We start from the raw sequence: 12,259 nt of genomic DNA, 5'->3' as shown, positions 1-12,259 counted from the left end.
GAGAGAAAGGAAAGAGGAGGGAGAAGAGAGAGAAAAGAAGAAAGAAAAGGAAAAAAAAAAATAATATAAATATATATATATATATATATATATATAATATTTAATTATATATTTTTAAAAATATAAATATATATATATAGTATATTATAAAAAATTATGTATATATATATTATATATAAATGTATATATATATATAAAGAATTTATGCATATATATATATTAATATATAAAAATTTATACATACATTACATAATATACATATATATATATATATATATAATGTATATATATAAATATATATAATATATATATATATATATATATAATAATATATATGTATGTATGTATATGTATATATATTAACTATGCATATATACACTTTTTTATATGCATATTAATTCTTAGCCAAGGGTGTTATACCAAAGAGATATTTTCGGTAGGGAGAGAGGGGAGTGTAGTCACTTGTCGCGCTATGATTTTTTTGTTTTGCTCTAGAGTTAAATCGCAAACACCAGTCCCTTATCATGAATTATGAATTAAAAATGATGGTACGTGTAATTATCATATCAGGCATTAAAAAGTGTATTTGTATAGAAAAATATTTATACAGTGATGCAAAAAGAAATAATGGCATTACAAAGCTTCGGAAGCGTTCTATGATGAAGTTTCTTTTTTCTGAGTAATTGTGAATATCCTTTCCAACACAAGTTAATATCAGCGTTATCTCTAATCCAACTGACAAGCGGAAAGTAAATTAACAAAAGAAACATATTCTGTCACTTTTCCTCATTACGTTTTTCTTCTTTAATAACGTTTTAGTACAAGGTTAGAAATGACGAATGCTCTCTCTCTCTCTCTCTCTCTCTCTCTCTCTCTCTCTCTCTCTCTCTCTCTCTCTTCTCTCTCCCTTCTCTCTTCTCTCTTCTCTCTTCTCTCCTTCTTCTTCTCTCTCTCTCCTCTCTCTCTCTCTCTCTTTCTTTGTTTTTTGTTTTTCCATTTCTTAATTAGAAGTACGGACATGGGATACAAGAGGAATCAGAATCTATCATTTCATCTGTTAGTAACTTATTCTCTATAAAGTGAATTCTATTTCCTGAGCTATTAATATGTTACTCACATATCCTGAGCCATTAATGTGCTACACACCTTGCGCCAGACGTGTTACCTGCATCTGTGAGACTAATACCATTAAGAGGCCTATCCATGGAGGATCTAGGGGGTAAATTCAGACCCTCGTATTACCATATGGTTTTCTGAAACCCAAATGCACGCGCCCCCTCTCTAGAGTTCTGTGGACGACGGGGTCGCGTTTGGTCTTTTTTGTCACTATTTCAAAAAGATGTAGGAAAATCCTTTTATAAATTTAGATTCCTTTGTGCGTATAAAAATGTTATTGTTTTTTAATATTTAAGTATTTATTTTTAATTTTTGTATATAATTTTTATATAGTTTTTTATTTAGGGGATATATCATATTTTTTAAATTTATCATATATATATGTATATTATATTATTATTTTTTTTTTAAAAGATATATAGATAGATATATATGTGTGTGTTTGTGGTGTTGTGTGGTGTGTGTTGGGTTGTTGTGTGGTGTGTGTGTGTGTGTGGGGTGTGTGGTGTGTGTTGTGTGGGGTGTGTTGCATGGTGTGTGTGTGTGTGTGAAAAATTACAACCACAATATATACTATATTACATAATATTTTAAAATATATTATATATATATTATATATATATATATATATAATATATTATAAAATATTATATTATATATATATATATATTATTAATTATTATAAAAATATATTTTATTATATAAATATATATTATATTATATAAAAATATTATGTTCACCAAATACATAAAAAACACACGGAAACAGAAACACATAGGAAGAATATTATTTACATATATATCACAATTATATTAATATTTTAATTTTTTTATTTTATATATAATTTTATATATATTATATATATATATGAAAGAGAGAGAGAGAGAGAAGCTATTTACATGTATATTATTATATATATATAAAATTATATAATATTTTAACAAATAAAATTTTAATATAATTGTGGTGGTGTGTGTGTGTGTGGTGTGTGTGTGTGTGTGTGTGTGTGTGTGTGTGTGGTGTGGTATTTCTTACACACACACACCATCACACCACACACACCAACACCACCACACAACACAAACACACAAACACCAAACACCCCCAACACACAAACAACAAACACACAAACACAAACCCCCAAACACCAAACACAAAAACACACAAACACCAAAACCAAACACACAAACAACAAACACAAAACACACAACACACACAGCCAACACACACACATATTAATATATAATATATATAATATTAAAATATAATATATATTTTATATAAAAATATATATTCAGAAAGCTTTGGATGTTTTTAAATAAGCAAGGGCAATTTTTTCCTGGGTTTTTGGAAGCGCTTGCCAAGCGTCCGCAAGCCACCGCCTTCACATTTTCTCCATTCACGAGATAAACACAACTTGGGAAAAGCATAAAAAAAAAATTTGGGAGTCTGTCGTTAAGCCCTTATTAACACAAATTCCATGAAACTTTTCGAAGCGAAAAGAACTAGAAATTGCATGTGGGTCCGTTTTTTGACAGGCAGGGCGAGAAGAGAACGAAAGAAATTCAGTTCCACATTTGTCCACAGGGGGCACTCCTTCGGCTCCGTTTTATAAAGGTATAAACAAATTTTATTAAATCAGTTGTTTTTTTCCCACCGTTCAGAATCACACATCATCCACACGTAAAAATAAATTTAAAATGTTTGAAATATCATTTAGCAATTAAGGGGTACAATAAAAATGTAGATCGTAGAGTTTTATTCAGCTCATGATGGCATTAAACCGTTGTTAATCCATTTTGACTCGTTCTTTATCTACATTTCATATATTTGTAAAATGTTTTCCTGGCTACACGAGACGTTCATGCACGATAATTTTATATAGACAACTCTGGTGAATAATATTATATATAATTATATATATATATTAAATATATATATTATTTTTAAATTATATATATATATATGTATATATAACTATATTACACCACCATATATAATATATATATATATATATATATATAATATATTATATATATATATATATATAATATTATACATAATATTACATATTATTAAAATATATATAATTATTATATTATATAAAAACCACGCACACATTTTCATCATGCCATCATACATACTACATACTCATACTACATCAAAAAATTTTTTTTATTTTAAGGGAAAGTTCAAGTTTGAGCGCCGTGGTCACACATGATACTTAGTTGTAGTTTTCGTGTTGTGATGCTTTTGGATGGTACGTGTAGGGTCCCCAGTTTCCTTTCCACGGGAGTGCCGGTAAAAAATAATATTCATCCCCTTTACTACGACATCTGGCTGGGACATAAGGGAAAAAAGCACCCCCAACCCCCACCCCGGGCCCCGGTCATCATAGCGTGGGTACCCTAGGCGAGGCTGTAGCGTCGAGTCAAAGCAGACCGCGCCAGCGCATGACCTGACCCGAGGGGCTAGCACCCAAGCCGACCAAGCTGACCCCAGAAGGGATACGACCTGCACCCAAATGTTCCTGAGATTCGCCAGTTCGTGCCGTAAACCCACACCGTCCCAAAACCCCTTTGGGCCCGCCTTCCACGAATGCCGTGCTTAGTCCGTGATCTCTTTCGTGACCGAAAAAATTTTAAAAACCGCCACAGACTTTGTTTCGCCCGTATTTTGAAATTCTCACAAGTGGGGGGCACGTGGGATACAACCCACGCTCCGAGAGACTGTGTCAAACTCACAGGTCCCCGGAATGACCCCCCTAGGTGGTAATACAAGTTCCCTTTAGGCCCTGAAACATCGGTTTCGCTAAAAACCGTATTTTTTTTTCCCGTCTTTAGTTTTTTATATTTTTCGACCCCCCCCCCCCCAAACCCCCCCCCAAATAAAACCCCCGTGCACCTTGATCATTCACGCACTTGCCAGTTCCGGGCACCCAAACCTTTGTTCGGGACATCAGAACAATGCCGGAAAAAGGGGGGGGGGCGGGGCCCCCTCGTCAACCCTGACCGACCCCGGGGCATGCGGCCCCGGGACCCCAATTTTCCAGGTCATTACCAAATTTCATGTCTTTGCGGGGTGAAAACGACAAGCAATCCCTGCCCGGGCATGGCCCAACAACACCTTTACCGGGCGGGACGCTATGCTAGGTGGATGAGCGGTATCGAATAATATTCTCCCGATTTCTACGACATCTGGCTGCGGACAAAACGGAAAAAAGCACCCCAAGCCCCCCCCCGGGCCGCGTCTCATACGGGGGTACCCTAGGCGGGCTCGTAGCGTCCCTCTACACCGACCGCGCCACGACTGCCCTACCCGGCGAGGCTACGCCCCAAACCGACGCCACTCCCCCGGGGAAGGATGACTGACCACGCCCGCCCCCTAATTCACCATTTTTCGTGCCGTGATTCCCACCATACACAACCCTTGCCTTTTCCGCGAAGTGCCTGTGCTATGTCCGTGATCCTTTTTCGTGACCAGATAAAGGGTTTAAACCGCCCGAATTTTTTTTTCGCCCATTGTGAATTCTCACAGCCGTGTATGTATGTATGTATGTATGTTTTATTTAAAACGTTTTAAGAAATTATCAACTTATTGTATATATGTTTTTAATATTTACAACAATATATATATATAAAATTTTATATAAATATATTAAAATATATATAATATATATTATATCTATATTAATATATATAAAATATATATATATATATTTTCATATAAATTTTATATTTTATTATAATTTTTAAATTTATATTATATTAATTTTAATAAAAATACTACACTATTACAATACATCCCTACTCCATAATATTATATTATTATATATATTATATATAATTATTTTATTATTCTTAAAATATATAAAATTTTTATTATAATTGTGTGGTGTGTGTGGTGTGTGTGTGTGTGTTGTTGTGTAATAATAATAATGATAGAGAATTTAAAAAAAAAAAAAAAAAAAAAAAAAAAAAAAAAAAAAAAAAAAAAAATATATATATATATATTATAATATATATATTTTATATATTAAATATTACAAATTATGCATATGTAATGTAATTTTATTATTTATATATATATTATATATATTTTAATATATATATATATATGCGTGTATGTTTAGTAGAAAGCTGCACACACAAAACCCCCCACACAACACACACACACACAACACACACACACAACACACAACACATATATTAAAAATATTATATATATATAATATATAATATATATATTATATTTTTATATAATATATATAATATTATGTATATGCTATATTGTTTATGTATATATATGTATATATACCATATAAAAAAATGTATTTGATTTGCAGTATATAATATACATATAAAATATAATATATAATATTTATAAATAATAATTATATATATATATAATTATTTTAAAATATATTACTATATTTTATTATATGTATAACTATATATTCATAATATAACATCATATACAATATATAATATATATAATATAATATATTTATATCTATAATACTATATCACATATAAATATGTATGTTATTGTGCTGTATATTATACATATATATTATTATATTATTTTATTAATATATATATATAAATTTATACATATATATATTTTTTATATTATATCTTTTCTATATATAAAATTTTTAAAATATAAATTTTATAATATATTAAAATATATATATTGTATATGTTTTAAAATATATGAAATTATGTATGTATATATATATATATTATAAATTTAATATTATATAATATATATATAATGTATTAGTAGTTTTTTTTTATGATATATATATAATATATATTTTAATATTATATTATATATATAATTTTTAAAATTTTATTTTCTTTACATATACACCACACAACACATACACACACACACACACACACAACAAACAACACCACACACACACTACACACCACACACACACACACCCCACACACACACCCACACACACACACACACACACAAAACACACACAACCACCACACACACACACATATATATATATATATATATTATATATATAAATTTATATATAATTATTATATATATATATTATTTTTATGTTTTTGTGTGTGTGTGTGTGTGGTGTTTTGTTGTGTGTGTGTGTTGTTGTGTGGGTGTGTGTTTTTGTGTGTGTTTGTGTGGTGGCGGTGTGTATTTTGTTTTTTGTTTTTTTTTCACACACCACCTCATATATAACTATAGATATTTTATATATATGATTTATAAATCTTTACATATAATAAAAGATTATATATATATTATATATATATATATAATATATATATAAATAATTACAATAAATAATAAATTTATAATATATATATATATATATATATTATAATTTATTAAATAAAAACATATTTAAATAATTTTTTATATATATATATAATATATATATAAAATATTATTTTTTTTTTTTTATAATATATTAACACACACACACACACACACCACACATATATATATATATATATATATAATATAATATATTTTATATATAATTAAAATATTTATATATATAATAAAATAATTTCTCATATACATATAATTTATATATATATATATATATATATATATATATATATATTAATATATGTATTATAGGGCGTGGTGGTTACGGTTAGAGCTCGGGTCAAACGTCACGACGGGAATCTTTTTCGGGGTTCGAGTCACCGGGGGCCCGGGGCTTGTTCCCTTGGGCAAGGAATTCACCTCGATTGCCCCCCTAAAAAACGACATATCGCCTTGAGAAGTCAAAAAAAAGTGCGTAGGGGAAGTCACTGCCGTGGGACAACCCGCGGTTGATTGGAAAGGGCACCAAACAGGCAAGGGTGGCACTGCCATATATAACCTCTCATGTGAATTGGAAGGCCTATTCCTGCAGTGGAATGAATGGCTGTTTAAAAAAAAAAAAAAGTATATTTATATCTTCTATCATCTATCTTCTATTCTATCTTCTATCTTCTATCTATCTATAAAATATTATATTATATATAATATATAATATAATATAAAATATATGTATATATATGGTTGTGTGTTGTGTTTGTGTGTGTGTGTGGTGTGATGTATTGTTATTTTATAGAATAAAAAATATATAAAAAGAAAATTCCCTTACATATATATAATATATATATATATATATATATATATATATATATATTTTATTAATGTGTGTGTGTGTGTGTGTGGTGTGTGTGTGTGTGTGGGGTGTTGTGTGTGTGTGTTGTGGGATGTGTGTGTGTGTGTGTAGTATTTATGTTGTGTATTCTATATGATAGAATAATATATATATATATTAAAATTAATTTATATATATATATTATTATAAGTGTGTGTTGGTGTGTGTGTGTGTATGTGTGTGTGTGTGTGTGGTGTGTGGTGTGTTGGTTGTGTGTGTGTGTGTGTGTGTGGTGTTATGAGTATGTATTATATAAAATATATAAAACTACTACTATACATACCTACAACTATATTATATATTATATATAATATTATATATATATATATATATTATATATTATATATATATTATGGTGTATATAAAATTTTAAATATATTATTATATATATTAAAATATTTTATATATAAAATTTTATAATTATATATATAAAATATTATAAAATAAAATTATTTCATATACATACCCCTGTATAGTATATACATACAAAAATAAACATACCATACATACATACATACATATATACATACATATAGAAAATATATAATATATAATATATATTAAATATATATATATATATAAAAATATATTATAATATTACTATGTATTATAAATATATATATTTTAAAATTTTTAATAATATATTATACTTATATTATATATAAAATATTTTTATATTAATAATATTATATATTTTTTTATTATATATATATTTTATTTATTATATATATATAAATATAATTATATATTATATTTAAAAATATATACACTACCGCGCATTTCCCCATCGACCATACAAACCCTTTAAAAACCCCCTTTCACTCATTAGCAACGAGAAGTTTAGCAAAAAGGAAAAAAGGGAACGCCCCAGCAATCAACCAAAAGCAAGGTAAAAATAAGCACATAAAAAAAGGAAAACGAAAGCACAAAAAAAAAAAAAAAAAAAAAAAGCCCGGGAAGAAAAAAAGGGGAAAGAAAAAAAAAAAGCAAAAAACCGTGTAAAAAAAAAAAAACCAAAAAAAAAAAAAAAAAAAAAAAAAATAACAAAACAACCAAAAAAAACAAAAAACCAGTAAACACAAAAAAAAAACCAAAAAAAAAAAAAAACAAAAAAAAAAAAAACAAAAAAGGGGGAAAAAAAAAAAGAAAAAAAAAAAAAAAAAAAATAAAAAGAGAAAAAAAAAAAGGTTTTACCCACCCAAGGGCAAATCAGGGAGGTTAATTGAGAAATTTTCCCCAAAAAAAAACCCAAATTCCCAAGAAAAAAAGAAAAAGTTTCCCCCCTCCCAAGCAAAATAGGAAAAACCTTCCTTTTCCTGTTTGTAAATTTTTTAAATTTTTAAGCATTTTGGGGCCCTACCCCCGCGTGGGAAAAAAAAATTTTTGGGGACAAGATCACTCAAAGAATTTTTAAATTTAAAGGGCCAACATCCTTCCTTCTTTGGGCCCAATAGATTAATCTGTCGCGAAAATACCAGGTCCCCCAGAAAATCTAAAGGAAAAAAAACCCATGCACAGTTTCGTGTTTTCAAAATTTGCGGGGTTCAGTCATGGATAGTTGAAAAAAGCTTCCCCTTAGATGAGCACCCAGTCACCTCAAAAAAAAAAAGGGGATCAAAAAAAGGATCAAAGCCCTTATTTTTGGGCCCGGGCCCAAAAAACCCTGAAAAAAAGGGAAACACAACGCAAAAAAATTTTACTTTCAAAGAAGGTAAAGCAAGAAACCAGACGACTGAAAAAAAATTATCACGAGAAAATAATTGAAAAAAATCGGGGGAAGAAAACCCCCCCAATTCATGGTACATCTACATTAGTCCCAAAATTTGGGCCCAAAAAAAAAATGGTTATTTAAAATTCTCTGCCGCATAAAACCAGCTGTGATTTTAGGGGAAAAAAATTTTGTGGGATTAGTTTTAAAATATTTTTAAAAACTTTAAATTTAAAAGCTTATAAAATAAATAAAGTCTGAGACGTAAAAATAAATAATAATAAATTTTAATATTAATTCAAGAAAAAGTGATTTTAAAGTATCCCTTTCGGGAAAAAATTTTTAAGTTTGACAAATTTTTTGGTTTAAATATTATGCATAATTATTTTTTTAAAAAATATTTTCTCCCTTTTGGGAAATGATAAGACCTCTGCCCCCAAAAAACCCCCAATACTTTATATGGGGAAGTACAAACGTCTTTTTTTAAAGGAAAGGGTTTAAAACATTTTCCCACAAAAATTACCGACCCGAATGGGCTTTTGGGCATCCCGGCAACCCCTTCTTTTTAGCCATCATCCCCTACATTTTTGGGCCCCCCGGTGATTCTAAGCCTTGTTAACTTTAATTTTTACTTGTGGTTTGGGATGGACGCTGCCAAGGTCACCCTGTTATCTCTCGCAGTTTGTTTCTAGAGGGATGCCCCATTTTCCTTTCATTTATATTATCATTTAACTTTTTGATGGGTGTTCAAATGGTGGTGGGGGAGAAAAAAAGAGCATAAAAGGGTGAGCGGCAGTTAAAATTGGCTCTCTGATCAAAAACCCGATTTTATCTTTTTATGTGCTGACATCACGCAAGCCAAACGAAAACCCTTTTTTACCCAAAAGGGGTGATGGTTTAAAAATATTTGGTTGCTTGGGAAAAGCACCCGCGCAATAATTTACAACAGGGAAAAGTTCGAAAGATCTGTAATTATTTTTATTAACGCAAGGATGGCCGTAAAAAATAGTGTAAAAAAGAGTTTTTCCCGAAAAACACGCCAACTGCAGTATTCCTCTTGCTCCCCCTGCTACAAAAGCCCAAAACCCCTTTTTCAGATTCCCCAAACCTTTTTGTAAAAATATTACATCTGACCCTTTGGGAATTATAAGTGTTTAAAAAAATTCACCTGATTTTTGCCCCGGACTCTCCCCTTTTCCCTTTGAAAAATATATAAATATATATATATATAAATATAATATAATATATATAATATTTTAATTTTATATACTAACCGAAAACTAACCCCGACTAGATTGGACCAAGGGGGGGGGCTGGTTTCCCCGGAGGATTCAAAAGAGATTTCCACAAAAAAATTTCCCATTCTCCAAACAAGGATCGGGTGTCCCATTTGGAGTAGAAGATCAGGAATCTTTTTTAGTGTTTTGTAGTAAATCAGGTTCATTTTGTCCGGTTAATGAAAAAAGGTGGTTTCCCCCTCAAACAACAGGGTTTCAAGGTTAATAGTGAAAGCCCCTATGCAGATTCTGAAATTCCAGGAGAGCAGTGGGAGTAGCAGATGAATAAAGCCTCACAGCATAGTCAGGTTTCCCTACGAAGAAGTACTCGGGTAAAGTCGTAAAGCTTGGTGTGTTTCTGTACCCCAAGAAGTTGAAAAAGAACCCGCAAAATCCTAAGCGCTTTGATGGGGAGGCTCCCCCATACGACCCACGTACTTCACTTCTTGGACAAAACACTTGGGATTACTCTTACCTAGAGGGCAAGGATGGAGCTTTACCTCTTTTGTGGAAACGCGTAGCCATGGTAAAACTTCAAGAGAAATTTGAACCCAAGGTATGTGTGCGTGTGTGTTGTGTGTGTGGGGGTGGGGTTGTGTTTGTGTGGTGGGGTGTGTGTGTGTGGTGTTGTGTGTGTGTGTGTGTGTTTGTGTGGTGGTGGTGTGTGTGTGTTATGTATTTATACATAATATATATCATGTATATATATATAATATATAAAACGACTATATATATATATATATATAATATATATATATTTTATATTTTTTTTATTGTGTGTGTTGTGGTGTGTGTGTTTTTTGTGTGTGTGTGTGGGTGTGTTGGTGTGTGTGCGTGTTCGTGTGTGTGTGTGTGTGTGGGGTGTGGTTGGTTGTGTGGGTGTGTTGTGGGGTGTGTGTTGGGTGTGTGTGTGTGTGTGTGTGGGGTTGGGGTGTGGGGTATGTATTATACATAATATTTTACCCCTGTATATATATAAATATATAATAGAAACATATATATATATATATATATATAGTTATATATAAAATTTTAAAAATTATATATATATTATATGTGTGTGTGTGTGTGTGGGGTGTGTGTGTATGTTTTGTGGGTTTTTTGTGCGTGTGTGTGGGGTGTGTGTGTGTGTGTGGGGTGTGTGTGTGTGTGTGTGTGTGTTTTTGTGTGTGTGTTGTGTGGTGTGGTGTGTGTATACATATATATATTATATATATAATAATATATATCTATATATTATATATTATATATATATATATATTATTATATATATATTATATTATTATATATTATATTATATAAATATAAAATTATATATATATATATATATTGTGTGTGTGTGTGTGTGTGTGTGTGTATGTGTGTGTGGTGTTGTGTGTATGTGTGTGGTGGGTGTGTGTGTGGGGTGGGGGGTGTGTGTGTGGGGTGTGTGTATGTGGTGTGTGTGTTGTGTGTGTGTGGGGTGTGTGTGGTGTGTGTGTGTTTTGGTGTGGTGTATATAGAATTATATATATATATAAAAATATACTATATATATATATATATATTAATATTTTATATTTTTATTTATACATATAAAATTTTATATATATTTTATGTATATTGATTATCTATAAAACACACACCACACACATTGTATATATATATATATATTATATTATATATATATATAATATATATATCTTATATTTATATGTGTTGTGTGTGTGTGGGTGGTGTATTATATATATATTTATATATATATTATATATATTTTTATATATATTATATATATTATTATATATATATATATATATATATATATAATTAGATATAGTATATAAAATATTATATTATATATATATATATTTATTTAATTTTATTTTTTATTTTTATTTTTTTTTTAATTTTTATTTTTTTTTTTATATTAATTTTTAATAATTTTTTTTTATATAATTTTTTTTTTTTTTA

This window comes from Penaeus monodon, chromosome 26, assembly GCF_015228065.2.
Source record: "Penaeus monodon isolate SGIC_2016 chromosome 26, NSTDA_Pmon_1, whole genome shotgun sequence".
In the NCBI taxonomy this organism is placed as follows: domain Eukaryota; kingdom Metazoa; phylum Arthropoda; class Malacostraca; order Decapoda; family Penaeidae; genus Penaeus; species Penaeus monodon.
Note: the sequence above shows the minus strand (reverse complement) of the source record.